This window comes from Topomyia yanbarensis, chromosome 2, assembly GCF_030247195.1.
Source record: "Topomyia yanbarensis strain Yona2022 chromosome 2, ASM3024719v1, whole genome shotgun sequence".
Classification (NCBI taxonomy): domain Eukaryota; kingdom Metazoa; phylum Arthropoda; class Insecta; order Diptera; family Culicidae; genus Topomyia; species Topomyia yanbarensis.
Genome location: NC_080671.1, coordinates 443,337,661 through 443,359,288, shown reverse-complemented (window position 1 = coordinate 443,359,288; position 21,628 = coordinate 443,337,661).

Below are 21,628 nucleotides of genomic sequence, written 5' to 3'. Positions count from 1 at the left end.
AGTCATACTCCACACGATTCGCTTCAAGCACAATATGCAGGAGAGGGTGGTGTCTAACAATCTTCACCAGGGAGAACGGTGCTGCGGTTAATGTTGGCGCATAGTCAGATTTGCTCGAAAAGCAGAGATCGAGGATTCTGTTGTTCTCGTTCACCACGTTATTCATTTGGCGCAGAAGATTTAGGCTGTTGCAGTCAAGCAAACTGGTAATGCCAGCATGGAAAGATGACAGTTCGAGATCCGCGAACATGAATCCGTCAGTTGCGGTGGACCATTTCAATCTGGAGAAGTTAAAATCACCCACGATCAAAATCTCATCAAGAGGGTTTGCCTGAATGGAGATACGTTCAAGTGACTGAGTATGTGCATCAATCAATGATAGATCGCATGTCCGGTCAGGTGGAAAATAAACCACACAAAGAAAGAGTGCGTAGCCAGCCAGTTTGATTCTCACCCAGACCTGTTCGACACAGGCCACTAGAATATCCTCGAGCAGTTGACTTTTAAACGACGATGGATCGCGACAAGCACCTCGCCGCCGTCAGTCTTGTGACTGTTGCGTGAGCTACGATCAGTACGGAAGACGTCATAGTTTGTGCCAAATGCTTGCACTGAAAGAGTGCTTGCACTTAGTCTCTGTGAGGGCAATTATATCGTAACACTAATTATTATTTGGTAGCAAGTTCGGATAACTTGCTACCAAATAATTATCAATTCCGGTGTTCATACCGCCAACGTTCTGATAATATATTTGCAGGTTACAATACCGCGATTGGCTGGAAGCAAGGAGCGGACCAGTGCTCGCATTGAAAAAATCGGTTTCGTACTTGCCGTTTGCATCGATCTGGAAGATCCCTTCACCGCTCCCGCACACAGCACCGGGACGACTGGTGAACGCTGGCTGCAATTGCTCGACTGTGGCGGGGGGGATCCAGGGCTTCCATAATGTTCGCTGCGGTGCGTCCTAGTGTGCTATGAGTCCTGCTATCATAGCATAGAGTGCCTCGTCCGTCTGTGCTCGCTGTCGAACCGAATGTGCTGTGATGAGACGTGCTATTTGATATTGCAGATTCCGGGTTACATACTGAACGTGCTGGGTCATTCGACCTCAAGCTGCAGTCAAATAAATGGCTATGGGGGAAGCACATTTCATTATTTTTTTGATGTTCATTAAAACAAAGTAACATAACTGGTCCACCGGTGGTTGAGTTTTTAATCTTCTTGCGAGTCCGTCACAAGCAGTGCTGAAGTTGCTGCCGTTTGGGATGATAACGGTGTCTCTATTCGGGGTACCTTCGATGCACTCGGTCCCCAAATATCCTGAAAACGCTGCCCATCATGAAATGCACGAAAGTACATCCCTTTTGGCCAAATCGAGGAGTCCAGAGCTTTGTCCCTATATTTCAGATCGACGCCGACTTTGAAAGACACAAACGCTAATGTTTTTAAATCAGTGTCCTTTTTTACCAATTTCTTCACAACAGGCTGGAAGTCAGGTAAACACTCGCGAACCAAGGCAGCAATATCATCCTATGAAACCTTCGGTGCAATACGGGATAGGTACACCCAATACTTGTCCGCTGGTTTTGGTACTGTTTCGATGACTTTCGGTAGATTTTCAATTAACCGAGTTTCACTAGTAAGGATGAGCGCAGGTCTTCTCTCCGGCAAATCCTTGGTGACAAGTTCACGAGGGCGCTTTATATTCGGATAAAGTGATCTTGGAACATTTACACTTTTACACCGACGAGTCAGGTTTCGACGGCTCTTTGGCTCCAGTATATTCAATCAAAACCTCACCGCCTCATTCAAACTCAATGATCCTTTTTCAGCTTACGGCGCATAACTCGCTGCTATGCAGTATATCCTCGGGATTATTGATACTTTGCCCACAGATTATTATTTAATTGTTTAGGACAGCCTCAACTCAAATACCTTGAAAGCACATTGTATATTTTCTGGAAAATTATGAGAGCTTCTGCGTGCTTTGTCTGTAAGGTCGTATAAGATTACCTTAGTTTGGGTTCCCTCGTATTGCTCCATGCCAGGTAATGAATATTTTGAAGGAAGGCGAACCTTACAGATTTTCGGTTCAAGAATATTTCCAAAAGAAAATCTGCAGTAGCCTGTGATATTTGGGATCTTACGACAGTTTGACAACTTGACCCTTTTCTGATGGTGGTGTAACATTCGCGCAAGACTGTCCAGCAACACCGATTCCAAGGACTATTTGATGGTTCACTCACCAAGTAAAAGGCATGATTCCGTGCAATATCATGTGTAAGTTCGGATTAGTCCTATGTTCCTCAGATTTATTGATAAAGGATAAAAAAAACATTCCAATATTCACTAAACATTCCAATTTTCCATTTCCAGTGTCTATTGGTAGTTCCGGTTCATGTTTTATACGTGACCGCAATTATAAATTCTTATTCATGTAATAAGGACTTTCCTATAAAAAACATTGCAGCTTTCGGGGTTGCTACAAACTCATTTGTGGATATATTTTGTTGAATGAATGAATGAAAATACGCGCTAACGTACCTATGTAACATATTTCTGCATGAATTGGGTTATAAAATTGAGTTTTGTATTGATTGCATAGCCGTTGTAGTACAAGAAAGGCATGAAATAAATTTAAAAATACTACGGAAAAAAACGAAACGTAGGTAGCAACAAGTATTTCAAATAAACTTCCTCAGCCGCTTCGCCCACTTTCATGGGCACACCATATATGATACACACCAAAAAATTATGAATTTTATCATTGACGTAATTGCAAACATGACACAATTTAACAACCCGTAATTCTCGAAATGACGAAACATTACCGTGTTCCGTTTAATTATACATGAAACATATACTTTACATGCGCAATGACATAAAATTACACTTACTGCCATTGAAAACAAACGCCATATGTTGAGTAAAATTACACGATTTACAAAAATCAACGTCATGTAAAATTAAAACCAAACGTAAAACTAAGTCATTTTTGATGCTCGTATATGTCAGGGTCAGGAGACGTAAATTTACAAGATTTTTTCTAGATGTGTATATAACATGCGGTCATAACTGACTGAAAAATCAGCAGATGTTCATCAACAATATATATTTGATTGAAGTTCATCTTTCGTTCCATAAACCAAACGAATTATCTATTTCGTTTTCCAAATCAATGTTACAATTCACAAGTAAAAGTCACTAAGTAAAGTCTACATTTTCAACAAATATCATCCATTGACCGTTTAGAAATGATTTCTTAACAATGTGCTTGTGAAGAGAAACTAGTTTGTCTCTTACAGTCGTTCTATACTAAGTCATTCCATACTAAGTTGGGTCAATGGACTATGGAATGCCACAAATTTCTGACCAAAGGGTATCTTTCTGTGAGGTATATAATATATTTTATATTGTGTTGCGAGCTTTCGTAAAAAATATTCAGATTGCATTTTGATATTTTTGTACAGGTACGAAACATTTGCATATTTCCGTACAATCATTAGCCACACTAAGTGCAAACTTATTGCATTTCTCACTGCGCACGCAACATTAGTGCAACATGTGCTGAATATACATTTAGGCGTTTATTGTCATCAACATTTTGTTTGAAGATTGTTCTGTATTAGCATATTCCTAGCGATCTGAATATGTAAAATCTCTGAAGAATTATGGAGATTTGATAGCTTCAAATCAATATGAACATAAATCATTCATGATGAATGCAAAGTTTTCCAAAGTTTTTTTTTTCTTTTTACACAAATGCATCTCCTCTTCGTTGCAAATTTTTGGGTCAAACTGAAAAGTGGGCACATGACTGTTGGTTCATTGAGCATGTTTACTCATTCGGTCAATCACGAAGTGATATTACGGGCAGTATACCTAAGCTAACCTAAGCAAACTGAAAAGTGGGCACATGGTCTTCGGAAATGAAATCTTATTTATTTGATGAGTTATTTATAGGCAGTGTATATCGATACACTGCCTATAATCGCAAGACAGTCCCATGTTTTACGAGATCCCCTATCTACATGGGACTGACTTGCGATTGTAGGCAGTGTATCAATATACTTACTAGGACACTTAGAAGACGTTTGGGTGCTAAACGCTTCCTGGACTGATGGTATCAAGGAAAAATGGTCTCATATTGCCACGAGGCGAAATCGCTATGTGTTTTTAGTACAAATAGGATTGTCAGGAGAAGATTGGAGTTCCACAATGAAAGTGGTGAATCAAACCTTTGCTTTATCTCCGTGATTGTTCCAAATTTGGTAGATCAACTATTTATCTGACCGATACATCATACCTAATTGTTTTTCCTGCTAGCAATCATGATTTACTTAGAATCGCTACTGGAGTAGTTCATACATTGGCGGATTATTTGGGTTCTGTTATAATATACTATGTAGCAGATGAACCTTGTATAATGAAGCGACTCTACAAAATCGATGAATCTAGCCTGTTCGTTGCATACATATAACACTTGGTTTGTATAACCAGTGGTTTACCTAGGAGCCAGCACTGATAGGGCGCCATCATCACAATATTGATTCCTAAATAACATAACGACATACTTTTTGCAAGCAATTCAATTCATATTTCATAAAATCAGAAGCATGCTGGAGTATTTCTGAATAGTTGAAACTTTGCAATGGGTGAGTATTTTACAGATTTGTTGTATAGAAACATTATAAAATAACGCTAATCAGATCGGATGAATGAAACTATGTTATCGAGAATATTGCATTTATGAAAGAAGACTATTCATGTGTCTCTATATCGCTGATAAAAATGTGTTATACTTGTTGCATTCTTGCTCTTTTTACTCACGACATACTCTACAACATTTAGTATGTTGCGCAACGTGTCAAGTGATGCTGGTTTATTTTATTACTTTTTATGCTCATTTCCCACTCCGGTACTCCCTTAACAAGGCTATTAAGAGCAGCAAGAGAGCGTGTTTCGACAACCTGTGTGAGAGTGCCAACGCGAATCCGTGGGGTGACGCCTACCGGATTGTGATGGCCAAGACCAAAGGGGGCTCTTCACCCCCAGAACGGTCTCCGGACCGGTTGGCAACGATTATCGAAGTACTCTTCCCGTCTCGAGCTACAAGCCCCTGGCCACCTGCACTACGAGACAGTGCGGGCACGGCCGAAATGGTGGCTCCAGTGACGAATGAAGAACTACTCGCAGTGGCTAAATCCCTAGCAATGAACAAAGCTCCAGGGCCGGATGGAGTTCCAAACAACGCTCTCAAGGCAGCGATCATAGCGAACCCGAACATGTTCAGGCTAGCTATGCAGAGATGCCTTGACGAGTGCCGTTTCCCCGATAGATGGAAAAGGCAGAAACTGGTGCTGTTGCCGAAGCCCGGGAAGCCGCCAGGCGACCCATCGGCGTACAGACCAATCTGTCTGATAGACACGACTGGCAAACTGCTTGAGAGGATCATCCTCAACAGGCTCACCCCGTACGCGGAAGGTACGGGCGGTCTGTCAAGCAACCAGTTTGGCTTTCGGAAGGGTAAGTCCACAGTGGACGCCCTCAACTCAGTGATAAATACTGCCGAGATAGCGATCCAACGAAAAAGGCGAGGTATTCGATACTGTGCGTTAGTGACACTCGACGTGAAGAACGCATTCAACAGCGCAAGCTGGGATGCCATCGCGCTCTCGTTACACCGGCTTAGCCTACCGGTGGGTCTGTACCGGATCCTGGAAAGTTACTTCCAAAACCGCGTACTGCTATACGAGACCGATGCCGGTCAGAAAAGGGTTCCGATTACCGCCGGAGTCCCGCAGGGCTCGATCCTAGGCCCGGTGCTATGGAACCTCATGTATGACGGGGTTCTGAGACTGAAGTTCCCTCCTGGGGTCAAGATCGTCGGCTTTGCCGACGACGTAACCTTGGAGGTCTACGGGGAGTCAATTCCTGAGGTAGAACTAACCGCAGAACACGCGATTAGCACGGTGGAGGAATGGATGAGCGCGAGAGGCCTGGAGCTCGCTCATCATAAGACGGAGGTAGTTATCGTCAACAACCGCAAGTCGGCACAACATGCAGTTATCCATGTGGGAGAAGTCGCGATCACTTCACAGCGAAGTCTGAAGTCTCTCGGAGTCATTATAGACGACAAGCTGACCTTCGGCAGCCATGTCGACTATACGTGCAAGAGAGCGTCGACTGCTGTTGCGGCACTATCGAGAATGATGTCCAACAGCTCAAAGGTGTGCGCCAGTAGACGTAGGTTACTGGCAGGCGTTGCCGTATCTATCCTCAGGTACGGCGGCCCGTCATGGTCAAGAGCACTGAGGGTAACCAGTTACCTACAGAAACTGGAGAGCACCTACCGCGTGATGTGCCTCAGAGTGATATCTGCCTACCGCACGGTATCACACGATGCATCCTGCGTGATAGCGAGTATGATGCCAGTCGGGCTGGTCATTCGGGAAGATGAGGAGTGTTTCGAATTACGTGGAAATAGGGGAGCCCGCGAGCGCACCAGGGTGACCTCGGTCGCCAGATGGCAGCGTGAGTGGGACAACTCCTCGAAAGGTAGGTGGACCCACCGGCTGATACCTAACATATCGAGCTGGGTGGGAAGACCCCATGGGGAAGTTCACTTCCACCTGACACAATTCCTGTCAGGCCATGGCTGTTTCCGTCAGTACATCCACAGGTTCGGGCACGCGGAGGTCCCAGTCTGCCCGGACTTCCCAGGTGTAGATGAAACTGCTGAACACATACTGTTCGTATGTCATCGATTCGACGTCGAAAGAAGAGCAATGCTTGACGTCTGTGGCTGGGACACAACCCCGGATACCCTTATTCAGCGGATGTGTCAAACGGTAGAGAAGTGGAACGCAGTCTCGGCTGCTACCATCCAGATTGCCAGTAGGCTACAGGTAATCTGGCGAACCGAGCAACAGACGGCGGGCACGGCTAACTAGTGATTGGTTAGCTGGAGCGAAAAAGGCCAAGCGCAAAATAAGAGAGTGAATGGTCTGTTCATGCCGAGGTAGGTTGGCGCAGCGAATGGCAACCGCGTAAGGGGTAAACCCAGCCACCCCGAAGCAAGACAGAAGAGTGAGTGTATAGGCGTATAAGTGGACTGCCTCATGCCAAGACGGGAGGGTCGTAGCGTAGTATGTTGGAACTAAGCTATCGATGCCTCATGGCGTGGCAGAGGAGTGAAAGGGTGAGGATCCAAGTCAGTCTCACACTGCATGTTAAGGGTGAGCATAAAAGTCAGCCTCACAGGTTGGTAGAGGCTAGCACAAAAGTCAGCCTAGCAAGGAATGAGTAAGGTGAGCACACAAGTCAGCCTCGCATGGAACGTAAAAGGTGAGCACAAAAGTCAGCCTCATGTGGGAGTGTTTGAGAGTGAATCAAAGTGTGATTGAGAGAGCACCCAAGTAAGCCTCATACAGGATGTATGATCGCGTGAGTGAGAGTGAATGAGTATATTTAGTACAGCCATCCCCCCAGAAGTAATACCGAGAGGTAGTTCCTGGGAGGAATGATGGCGGAGCCCAATGGAGTTTAGTCGGTATTAATGGCTGGTCACCATTCGAGTCCGACACGCCCCCAGTGCACCCCGTGTGGTAGATTGGACCCTACCGTTAGCACGTGTACTGGGCTAGGACATAAAGGTCTTCTCCATTGTAAAAAAAAAAGGCTCAATACCCCGGAATTTTTGACTTCGACGCTTACTGCATATTTAAAAGCAAATTTCGAAAATTTCTGTGAGGGTTAACCGCGTCTTTCGTCCTTTCCTTTATTATTAGTTAGAAATTCAATCGCGAAGCTGGCATCGTTTTTAACTTTTTAATGGAACTAAATAAAATGTTGGTGTCTACGATGAAATTATAGGTATGATAATTTTATGTATGGGGGAACCCGGGGCTATCAAGACCGTAGGAGTAATTCAGACCCCTCGATTTCTCAAAAAATCTTTGTAACTACCCTCTTTACCTCCCGCTCAGTCGCACGGAAACTCTACCTTAACCCCCGGGTCGGCACAATCCTCGCCGTGTGGTTTCTCAAAATGCAAAGGGGAAAATCACTTTTAATGTTCTAAACGTCGTTTATTCGGCACTCTAGCCTCGATGTCCTTAACATCCCTAATACCCTACTAAAAATCACAAAGAAATTGTCTTACGCTTGTAGGTGTGTAAAGTGTAGTGCCTGTTGCGAATCTGCTGCTGTCGGTGTCCTCTATCGGTGACTGTAACTCGAGCCAAGGCGATCTTCTTCCTGCTGGTTTAATGGAACTACATTCTGGAACTCGGACGCTCAACCGCGTTGAATCGGATGGCCGGTTGTCGACTCGTTGGACCGGAAAAGCACGTGGGTAGGCCTCCTGGCCTTCGAAGAACGTTGTCACTGGTCTCGATCCGGAATATGACCCGTACTTGACGATACTGCGAACGTTGCGAAAACTGATTGATTTCGGTTGCATTGACTTCAGCGGCTTAGTGGATTTTCATTTTATTGCCACCAATCGATGATAGCGAGTTTTACTTATAAACTTTTTTCCGAAAACAGAGTCCAAGTGTGAGTCGTGTGGATGATTTGCTGTTCCAACTCCAAGTGACGATCGAGTCGGTTGCCGAGTTTCCCGGAATCTTGCCTCCGATTTCCCATTGATCAGCCGTTGTTACCAAACCAACTTCAGTTTTCTGGAGTATGGGTGTTAGTGGATGTTTGTGGCGTGTAGTATTGTATGAGCTGACCCCTAGTTTGTGTAGAGTTTTTCAATTTGATCGTTGTGCCGTTTGGATAGCTAGAGTATATTTGAATATTTAAATTTTATGCACGCTTATTTTTAATTTATTTTATTATTATTAATTTTATATTTGACTTTCAAATCTAATAGTTCGTTTTAATAGTTATTTTAACCCTATCTAGCTAAATATTGATAAGTGATTTTCCCCATATATATTCAAATTATTCTTTAGTGTTACGATAAAGCACAGTGAACCTGCGAAAAGTGAACGAAAGCTCACAACTTTCTGACTGTTGTACATATTTGTGAAAGCGCCAGCCTAAAACATAAAGGCAGTTGAATCTTATTCTTCAGTTTTTTTTAAAAAGGAGATACAATGTGTTTCATTTTTTGCCATCCTCAAAACAAAAGTCATTATAATGGCCAAATCGTGATTAAAGTAACAAATAAAGTGAACAGGTAAGTGTTTTGGAAAGCTTGAGGATCCTTTTTTATGGCATGATTTTTGTTTGGGTGAAAATTAGGGAATTGCATTTTTTTTTAATTCTTAAGACCCCCCCCCCCCCGCTTTCATATTGCGACAAATGTCAAACTAAGCTCAGATGCCAAATTCCACATCATTTGAACAATTCTAGAGTGCGATTCTATGATAAAAATGTAAAATCGAAACTGTATGTCAGATAAATTGATGTTTCTGAATTTTACCGGTAACGAATCTATTTTTATTTTGTTCCTAAATATTTTCCACGTTCAACAAGGTACAATTTATTAAAATTGAGTAAAGAATAATAGAGATATATGCACGAGAAAATAATAAAATTTAATATGAATGACAAAAGACCCTAAAACCCCAACTTCTCCTATTTGGACAAAGGTCAAAAAGTTTCCGTTCGATTTCTGAATTTTTTCACATTAGAAAAACTGCAAAATATGCTTGATTTGCATCATGGAGCAGAAAAATCATTAAAAATAGGGGATTTTGAGGCCAAAATGACCCTGTACCCCACTTTTCCTTATTTTTCTAGAAACAGAAACATATCTATACAAATACAAAGGTTATTTTCTTCAAAAAGAGGTATAAATTGTAATTTTCTGATTACTACTTCAAAAGTTATAGCATTTAACATATTTTTGACATTTTTCACAATATGAGAGGTGGGGCCTTTGAGAATTCAAAAAAGATTTTTTTTTGCATTGCCCTAGTGAAAATACAGATATTTTCAAGATGCTCAAAACTTTTGTGCGGTTGGGGCTATTATGACAGCCAGTTCCATCAAACACCATTAAGCGACTTGCGTCTGCGCACACGATTTCCACGTCACATCAAAGAAAATACATGATGCGCCAATCGACAGCTGTGACTACATGCATTTACTCGCTCTGTAATATGAGACAAAAAACATAAAACATAAAACATAAAACATAAAACATAAAACATAAAACATAAAACATAAAACATAAAACATAAAACATAAAACATAAAACATAAAACATAAAACATAAAACATAAAACATAAAACATAAAACATAAAACATAAAACATAAAACATAAAACATAAAACATAAAACATAAAACATAAAACATAAAACATAAAACATAAAACATAAAACATAAAACATAAAACATAAAACATAAAACATAAAACATAAAACATAAAACATAAAACATAAAACATAAAACATAAAACATAAAACATAAAACATAAAACATAAAACATAAAACATAAAACATAAAACATAAAACATAAAACATAAAACATAAAACATAAAACATAAAACATAAAACATAAAACATAAAACATAAAACATAAAACATAAAACATAAAACATAAAACATAAAACATAAAACATAAAACATAAAACATAAAACATAAAACATAAAACATAAAACATAAAACATAAAACATAAAACATAAAACATAAAACATAAAACATAAAACATAAAACATAAAACATAAAACATAAAACATAAAACATAAAACATAAAACATAAAACATAAAACATAAAACATAAAACATAAAACATAAAACATAAAACATAAAACATAAAACATAAAACATAAAACATAAAACATAAAACATAAAACATAAAACATAAAACATAAAACATAAAACATAAAACATAAAACATAAAACATAAAACATAAAACATAAAACATAAAACATAAAACATAAAACATAAAACATAAAACATAAAACATAAAACATAAAACATAAAACATAAAACATAAAACATAAAACATAAAACATAAAACATAAAACATAAAACATAAAACATAAAACATAAAACATAAAACATAAAACATAAAACATAAAACATAAAACATAAAACATAAAACATAAAACATAAAACATAAAACATAAAACATAAAACATAAAACATAAAACATAAAACATAAAACATAAAACATAAAACATAAAACATAAAACATAAAACATAAAACATAAAACATAAAACATAAAACATAAAACATAAAACATAAAACATAAAACATAAAACATAAAACATAAAACATAAAACATAAAACATAAAACATAAAACATAAAACATAAAACATAAAACATAAAACATAAAACATAAAACATAAAACATAAAACATAAAACATAAAACATAAAACATAAAACATAAAACATAAAACATAAAACATAAAACATAAAACATAAAACATAAAACATAAAACATAAAACATAAAACATAAAACATAAAACATAAAACATAAAACATAAAACATAAAACATAAAACATAAAACATAAAACATAAAACATAAAACATAAAACATAAAACATAAAACATAAAACATAAAACATAAAACATAAAACATAAAACATAAAACATAAAACATAAAACATAAAACATAAAACATAAAACATAAAACATAAAACATAAAACATAAAACATAAAACATATAACATATAACATAAAACATATAACATATAACATAAAACATAAAACATAAAACATAAAACATAAAACATAAAACATAAAACATAAAACATAAAACATAAAACATAAAACATAAAACATAAAACATAAAACATAAAACATTAAACATAAAACATAAAACATAAAACATAAAACATAAAACATTAAACATTAAACATTAAACATAAAACATAAAACATAAAACATAAAACATAAAACATAAAACATAAAACATAAAACATAAAACATAAAACATAAAACATAAAACATAAAACATAAAACATAAAACATAAAACATAAAACATAAAACATAAAACATAAAACATAAAACATAAAACATAAAACATAAAACATAAAACATAAAACATAAAACATAAAACATAAAACATAAAACATAAAACATAAAACATAAAACATAAAACATAAAACATAAAACATAAAACATAAAACATAAAACATAAAACATAAAACATTAAACATTAAACATTAAACATTAAACATTAAACATTAAACATTAAACATTAAACATTAAACATTAAACATTAAACATTAAACATTAAACATTAAACATTAAACATTAAACATTAAACATTAAACATTAAACATTAAACATTAAACATTAAACATTAAACATTAAACATTAAACATTAAACATTAAACATTAAACATTAAACATTAAACATTAAACATTAAACATTAAACATTAAACATTAAACATTAAACATTAAACATTAAACATTAAACATTAAACATTAAACATTAAACATTAAACATTAAACATTAAACATTAAACATTAAACATTAAACATTAAACATTAAACATTAAACATTAAACATTAAACATAAAACATAAAACATAAAACATAAAACATAAAACATAAAACATAAAACATAAAACATAAAACATAAAACATAAAACATAAAACATAAAACATAAAACATAAAACATAAAACATAAAACATAAAACATAAAACATAAAACATTAAACATTAAACATTAAACATAAAACATAAAACATAAAACATAAAACATAAAACATAAAACATAAAACATAAAACATAAAACATAAAACATTAAACATTAAACATTAAACATTAAACATTAAACATTAAACATTAAACATTAAACATAAAACATTAAACATTAAACATAAAACATAAAACATAAAACATAAAACATAAAACATAAAACATAAAACATAAAACATAAAACATAAAACATAAAACATAAAACATAAAACATAAAACATAAAACATAAAACATAAAACATAAAACATAAAACATAAAACATAAAACATAAAACATAAAACATAAAACATAAAACATAAAACATAAAACATAAAACATAAAACATAAAACATAAAACATAAAACATAAAACATAAAACATAAAACATAAAACATAAAACATAAAACATAAAACATAAAACATAAAACATAAAACATAAAACATAAAACATAAAACATAAAACATAAAACATAAAACATAAAACATAAAACATAAAACATAAAACATAAAACATAAAACATAAAACATAAAACATAAAACATAAAACATAAAACATAAAACATAAAACATAAAACATTAAACATTAAACATAAAACATAAAACATAAAACATAAAACATAAAACATAAAACATAAAACATAAAACATTAAACATAAAACATTAAACATTAAACATAAAACATTAAACATAAAACATTAAACATAAAACATTAAACATAAAACATAAAACATAAAACATAAAACATAAAACATAAAACATAAAACATAAAACATAAAACATAAAACATAAAACATAAAACATAAAACATTAAACATTAAACATTAAACATTAAACATTAAACATTAAACATTAAACATTAAACATTAAACATTAAACATTAAACATTAAACATTAAACATTAAACATTAAACATTAAACATTAAACATTAAACATTAAACATTAAACATTAAACATTAAACATTAAACATTAAACATTAAACATTAAACATTAAACATTAAACATTAAACATTAAACATTAAACATTAAACATTAAACATTAAACATTAAACATTAAACATTAAACATTAAACATTAAACATTAAACATTAAACATTAAACATTAAACATTAAACATAAAACATAAAACATAAAACATAAAACATAAAACATAAAACATAAAACATAAAACATAAAACATAAAACATAAAACATAAAACATAAAACATAAAACATAAAACATAAAACATAAAACATTAAACATTAAACATTAAACATTAAACATTAAACATTAAACATTAAACATTAAACATTAAACATTAAACATTAAACATTAAACATTAAACATTAAACATTAAACATTAAACATTAAACATTAAACATTAAACATTAAACATTAAACATTAAACATTAAACATTAAACATTAAACATTAAACATTAAACATTAAACATTAAACATTAAACATTAAACATTAAACATTAAACATTAAACATTAAACATTAAACATTAAACATTAAACATTAAACATTAAACATTAAACATTAAACATTAAACATTAAACATTAAACATTAAACATTAAACATTAAACATTAAACATTAAACATTAAACATTAAACATTAAACATTAAACATTAAACATTAAACATTAAACATTAAACATTAAACATTAAACATTAAACATTAAACATTAAACATTAAACATAAAACATAAAACATAAAACATAAAACATTAAACATTAAACATTAAACATTAAACATTAAACATTAAACATTAAACATTAAACATTAAACATTAAACATTAAACATTAAACATTAAACATTAAACATTAAACATTAAACATTAAACATTAAACATTAAACATTAAACATTAAACATTAAACATTAAACATAAAACATAAAACATAAAACATAAAACATTAAACATTAAACATTAAACATTAAACATTAAACATTAAACATTAAACATTAAACATTAAACATTAAACATTAAACATTAAACATTAAACATTAAACATTAAACATTAAACATTAAACATTAAACATTAAACATTAAACATTAAACATTAAACATTAAACATTAAACATTAAACATTAAACATTAAACATTAAACATTAAACATTAAACATTAAACATTAAACATTAAACATTAAACATTAAACATTAAACATTAAACATTAAACATTAAACATTAAACATTAAACATTAAACATTAAACATTAAACATTAAACATTAAACATTAAACATTAAACATTAAACATTAAACATTAAACATTAAACATTAAACATTAAACATTAAACATTAAACATTAAACATTAAACATTAAACATTAAACATTAAACATTAAACATTAAACATTAAACATTAAACATTAAACATTAAACATTAAACATTAAACATTAAACATTAAACATTAAACATTAAACATTAAACATTAAACATTAAACATTAAACATTAAACATTAAACATTAAACATTAAACATTAAACATTAAACATTAAACATTAAACATTAAACATTAAACATTAAACATTAAACATTAAACATTAAACATTAAACATTAAACATTAAACATTAAACATTAAACATTAAACATTAAACATTAAACATTAAACATTAAACATTAAACATTAAACATTAAACATTAAACATTAAACATTAAACATTAAACATTAAACATTAAACATTAAACATTAAACATTAAACATTAAACATTAAACATTAAACATTAAACATTAAACATTAAACATTAAACATTAAACATTAAACATTAAACATTAAACATTAAACATTAAACATTAAACATTAAACATTAAACATTAAACATTAAACATTAAACATTAAACATTAAACATTAAACATTAAACATTAAACATTAAACATTAAACATTAAACATTAAACATTAAACATTAAACATTAAACATTAAACATTAAACATTAAACATTAAACATTAAACATTAAACATTAAACATTAAACATTAAACATTAAACATTAAACATTAAACATTAAACATTAAACATTAAACATTAAACATTAAACATTAAACATTAAACATTAAACATTAAACATTAAACATTAAACATTAAACATTAAACATTAAACATTAAACATTAAACATTAAACATTAAACATTAAACATTAAACATTAAACATTAAACATTAAACATTAAACATTAAACATTAAACATTAAACATTAAACATTAAACATTAAACATTAAACATTAAACATTAAACATTAAACATTAAACATTAAACATTAAACATTAAACATTAAACATTAAACATTAAACATTAAACATTAAACATTAAACATTAAACATTAAACATTAAACATTAAACATTAAACATTAAACATTAAACATTAAACATTAAACATTAAACATTAAACATTAAACATTAAACATTAAACATTAAACATTAAACATTAAACATTAAACATTAAACATTAAACATTAAACATTAAACATTAAACATTAAACATTAAACATTAAACATTAAACATTAAACATTAAACATTAAACATTAAACATTAAACATTAAACATTAAACATTAAACATTAAACATTAAACATTAAACATTAAACATTAAACATTAAACATTAAACATTAAACATTAAACATTAAACATTAAACATTAAACATTAAACATTAAACATTAAACATTAAACATTAAACATTAAACATTAAACATTAAACATTAAACATTAAACATTAAACATAAAACATAAAACATAAAACATAAAACATAAAACATAAAACATAAAACATAAAACATAAAACATAAAACATAAAACATAAAACATAAAACATAAAACATAAAACATAAAACATAAAACATAAAACATAAAACATAAAACATAAAACATAAAACATAAAACATAAAACATAAAACATAAAACATAAAACTGATTGAGTTTTCAAAAAGTCTTTATTTTTAGGCAGTCTATCCCACAATCTGTGTCTAACCACCGAGGACAACAACAACCTTTGAACCGAGCCAGTCACATTTGCATTGTCTAAAGAACAAAGGAATCTTTTATTGTTGCCGTGGTGATCAATCGAAATGAAGGAGTATTAGCAGCAAAACGCGGCGCTCTGGCTAAATCCGGCGGTCGTTGACTTTAGGTCTCTTCGTATTCGAGCGAGTATTCGTGATGTGGAGCAATTCTTAACGATGGCAATGTAGCTTAGGTTAACGGAAGTCACCTATATTCAATTCCACCATATCGATCAAACTGTCCTGATGTCCAACATAAAGGCCTATAAAAAAGATTCGTTTTGGATAACAATCTGTAACATGGGAGTGAGTATGACAGCGTTCGAATATAAGTCTTCGTATACATGGATGATGAGAGAAGCTAGGTACGGCTATATGATCTTGCACCGCTTACTTGCAGTATTGCCACTGAAAAATTAATGTCGCTACTCGAAAAAGTGTAATCCGTTACGGAGGTCAAATGGAAAAACTACTTCCCAGATGTTATCTATGGTGTTTTTTCACCATAGATCAGCTCACGATTTCGTGAGCTGATCGATTTACGAAAATCGTGCCCAAGTTCCTGAAAGTATGGATGATAATTCTCGTAGTCATGAAATGTATGTTTGAAAGAACTAATTCGCGCAAAAATGTACATGGCGTTAGATTGTAATTTTTGGTTGGGTTACTGTGGTTGTTCCCTGGACACGTTTGGATTTGGTTATGATTCCTGTTCACACTTTGGGGATACACTGGTTTGTAGTATATCAACAAAAACGACGGTCATGATTTCAGGAGCTTAGTGGTGATTTTCGAAATTTCTCATCACGTTACTGTGATATTTTATTCATGAGTTTAATATCGGATGTTTCTGGTAGAGTAGCACGATTTATGCTCACGATTTTAGGGTTATTTGTAATCTAAATTCACGTTTTCGTGATATTTTAATTGAATTTTTCTGGAAGAGTAGTGTAACTTACGTTCATGATTTCAGGATTTCCGTAACTTCTATTCACGTTATCGTGATATTTTAATCAACGTAGAGTGATTTGTGTTCATGATTTACAGGATCATAGTCACGATTTTTGTTTAATCACGAATATTGTAATTTATATTCATAATTTCTTAGTCACGTTTTTCGTAATTTATATGCACGTTATTATGATTTGACACGTTCGAATTTTATATTTGCAGTAATGTGACTACTGTGCACTTTTGATCACTGTCGGATTTTTTACTCGGCATCTTGTTTTGTGAACTACATCACGAACAAGATTCGTGGCTTTTGATACACAGCGCAGTTTTCGTTTTCTGTCCAGACATCACATTGAACCTTATCGAATGAATATTTATATTCGAAATACTATTAGTTTTCTTATATCTGCTACTCGCACCTATTACTAGTGGCTATACTGCCCATAAAAGCATAAGAGTCCCATATGGTTTTTTGTCGAAAATGAGTTATCTGTTGGATTGTATTTTGTATCACCACTGAATCACAATGCACAAATAAGATTACCAGGTTTGCTAAGAAAATATCGAAAAAATACCAAAACATGGTTGTCCCATCCATAAGGCTCAATGAAACTGTAAATCTTGACCAGCGTTTTTCTCGGCTTGCTGTTTTTCAATACGAGACTCTTATGCTTTTATGGGCAGTATAGGCTGTATATAAATATATGACATTTCACGACAAAACCTAAATTTTGTGAAATAGTTCACGTGAAAATTTCAAGACCGTGTACAGAGTTGTATGAAATAGAAAATGATTACGGATATCTTCTAAGTATCACAAGCACTCAATATAGATCGTGAATCATGTGCTACGAGTCTTGAACCAGTTCACAAATCCATGAATAAAATTTTATGATTTTGTGAACTATTTCACGAGTACGAATGGTCAGTCGTGAAAATTATACTGGGAATCATGAACCAGTTCACGAACACATGAACGATATTTTTTTGAATTTGTGAACTAGTTTACCGCCATATATGAACAGGCTTGACTATTATATTAGGAATCATGAATCAGTTCACATTTCTAAGAATAAGATTTCAAGATTTGTGAACTATTCCAAGAGCACGAATGGTCAGTCGCTAGGAATTCCACATATTCACATATACAGGGTGTTTGGTTCATGGTTAAGAACCTCTCGGGGGTGATAGACTGTCGAATTTGGAGAAAAAATTGTTCTACACATACCATCAAATCTCAACCGTTACAGTTATTGAACTTTATGTGTAACAAACTTATTTGTCTTAAAATACCTCTAACTCAAAAAGTACACTTTGTATTTCAAATATTTTAGGTCCACTGGGAAGGTGAGAAAATTTTGCATTGAGTGATGCCCTCACAGGTTTCAGCTAATGAGTTTAAGTAGCCTTTTCAAAGTAATTTAGTGAAAATTAAACAATTTTAATCGATTTTTCGTTCATTTCTTGAAAATCCTAATAGTTAACCTCATCAATTTAATAATCCAGATTGTTAGTCTTGAAGAGCTGCATAATTCGTTCTTTGACATGATACACTTATCTTTTCTTATTTTCATGAGTTTGGGTTATTCAACTTGGATATTTTTATCTAATTTTCACTAATATCAGCTCTAATTGAAAAAGTATGGCACTTATTGTACTTTTTTTCTTTTTATTCGAAAGCCAGGAAAATTTTACAGAGAAAAATGTATTAATACCTCTCAGTTAAGTGAATTTAGTATTCTTTTAGAAGTAAATTAGTTTAAAGTTAGTGCTATTATTAGCATTTTCGTTAATTTTCTTAAAATAGTAAATAATAAAAATCACCATTATTATCATGGAAATAAGGCATCTCAGTAAGTTCTACAGTTCTTTCTTTGACTCCATTCAATTATCTCTTTTGGTTTCGACGCAAAATCGTTTTTATCACATCGTTTTATATGCAAAAATAACGATTTCGAACCCACTACATTTGTGGCGAGGTCATGCTGTGTTAACTATTAAATAGCAGCAAAATGAAAAGAGATTTAGACAAAGTGTCAAATAAAAATTGAGAACATTAAGGGGCATCAAATGAACAATAGTAACGATAAATTTTGTTTAATAATAATTAGAATAATTAAAAAACTCTCCAAAAAACACAAATTTTGAGTTATTTCGTTAGTAAAAAATAATTTAGTACACTTAACTAAAAGATATTTGTACATACACTGATAGTACATTTTCTCAGCTTTCCAAAAAAATCTTGTAAATAACGATATAAAGCATATTTTTCAGATTAGAGCCTTTTAAGCACTTGCAAGTCGGTTACAGGAAAAGTATAGTAATGAAATTACAAAGAAATGAGAAGAGATAGGAATATGTCGTCCAAGAACAAATTATGAATCGTCGTAAAACCCAACTTTTGGATAATGGATATTGCTATAATCATACTTCATTATTTCGAGAAAATTAGCAAAAACCTCCTCAAAACACTAACTTTTAACTACTTTACAGGTTAAAAGGTAATTAAAACTAATTACTTAAAAAATATGAGAACACCATTCAATAGGAAATTTTCTCACCTTTCGAATGGAACTAAAATAGTTAAAATACAAAGTACACTTGTAAAGTTAGAGGTATTTTAAGACAAATAAGTTTTTTACACAAAAAGTTCAATAACTCTGTAACGGTTGAGATTTGATGGTATGTGTAGAACAATTATTTTCTCCAAATATAGCAGTCTATCACCCTCCGAGAGGTTCTTAACCATGAACCAAACACCCTATACATGAATATTATTTTTCGATTTTGTGAATTATTGCACGAGATCGAATGGCAAGTCGTGACTATTATAGAAGGAATCATGAACTAGTTCACGAATATATAAAAATTTTGTCAACTAATTCGTGATCATGAATGGTAAGTTGTGACCAATTTGCTAGAAATCAGGAATCATTTCACGTATACATGAATAACATTGTGTGATTTTGTGAACTATTTCACGAGCATGGATATTGAATCGTGACTATGATATCTGAAATCATGAACTAGTTCACGATGATTGAAAGGATTCCGAATAATATTCCGGGTTTCGTGAAATAGTTCACGCGTAAATATGTTTTACAAAAGCTATGAATATAATCACCATTCTAGCTTTGGTTTTATGAACAAATGTTCATGAAGTTATGAACCAGTTCACGTACAGAAAATGGATTTAGTAATGGTAACACGGAAACCGTGACTGAAGTTCACAAAAAAAACAAATATCTTCACAAATAAAAGCGATATTTGGGCGTTGCTGACTGAACATGGAACATAATTATAAAACACATTATTTGTGTTCATGATCCTGTTTTCGTAACGTAAAAACGTGTTTGTTCCTGAATTCATGGCACTTTATTAGCCTTTTTTGGGAACGTGTGTATGCCCGGATCTAGCGTCATCAGATTACCGTTTGTTTAGTTCGTCACAAAAATCGCTTAATGGGAAATGGTTTTGTCCGTTGACGACTGCAAACATCGCTCAAAACTGTATTTCTTCTCGGAAATCCATTAAATGAGCTGAGAAAATGAAGACGAACATTACATAACTAATTCAAATAATATTTTTACGGAAACAAAATAGCGAAAGGAAAATCTCAAAAAAAAAATGATTAAGAGAAGTAAACAAACTCGTCAAAAACTATCAATTGTATTCGCTACGAGAATATGAAATAATTTTGAGCGGCCCAAAATAAGGACTAGAAAGAACTAGAAAGAGAAGCAAGCAGGATCTATGTTCTCTTGCTTCGAACCTGTTTCTACCATGCTGCTTCGGATCATGAACATACGCTGGATATCGCAGATTAATTGCCCGATTGATTGCTTCTCCAACCGAATGTTCATCTTCACCGTTGTGAGCACCATCAATCATCAAACTCAAATTGAAAGGTGACATACAAATTATGTCTATTGCAGAGGAGGCGGTGAAGCAAACGTTATTTTGAATAATTTCATCAATCAAAATAAATCGTTTCGCTGCATAGCAAATCGGCAACAAACATCGGA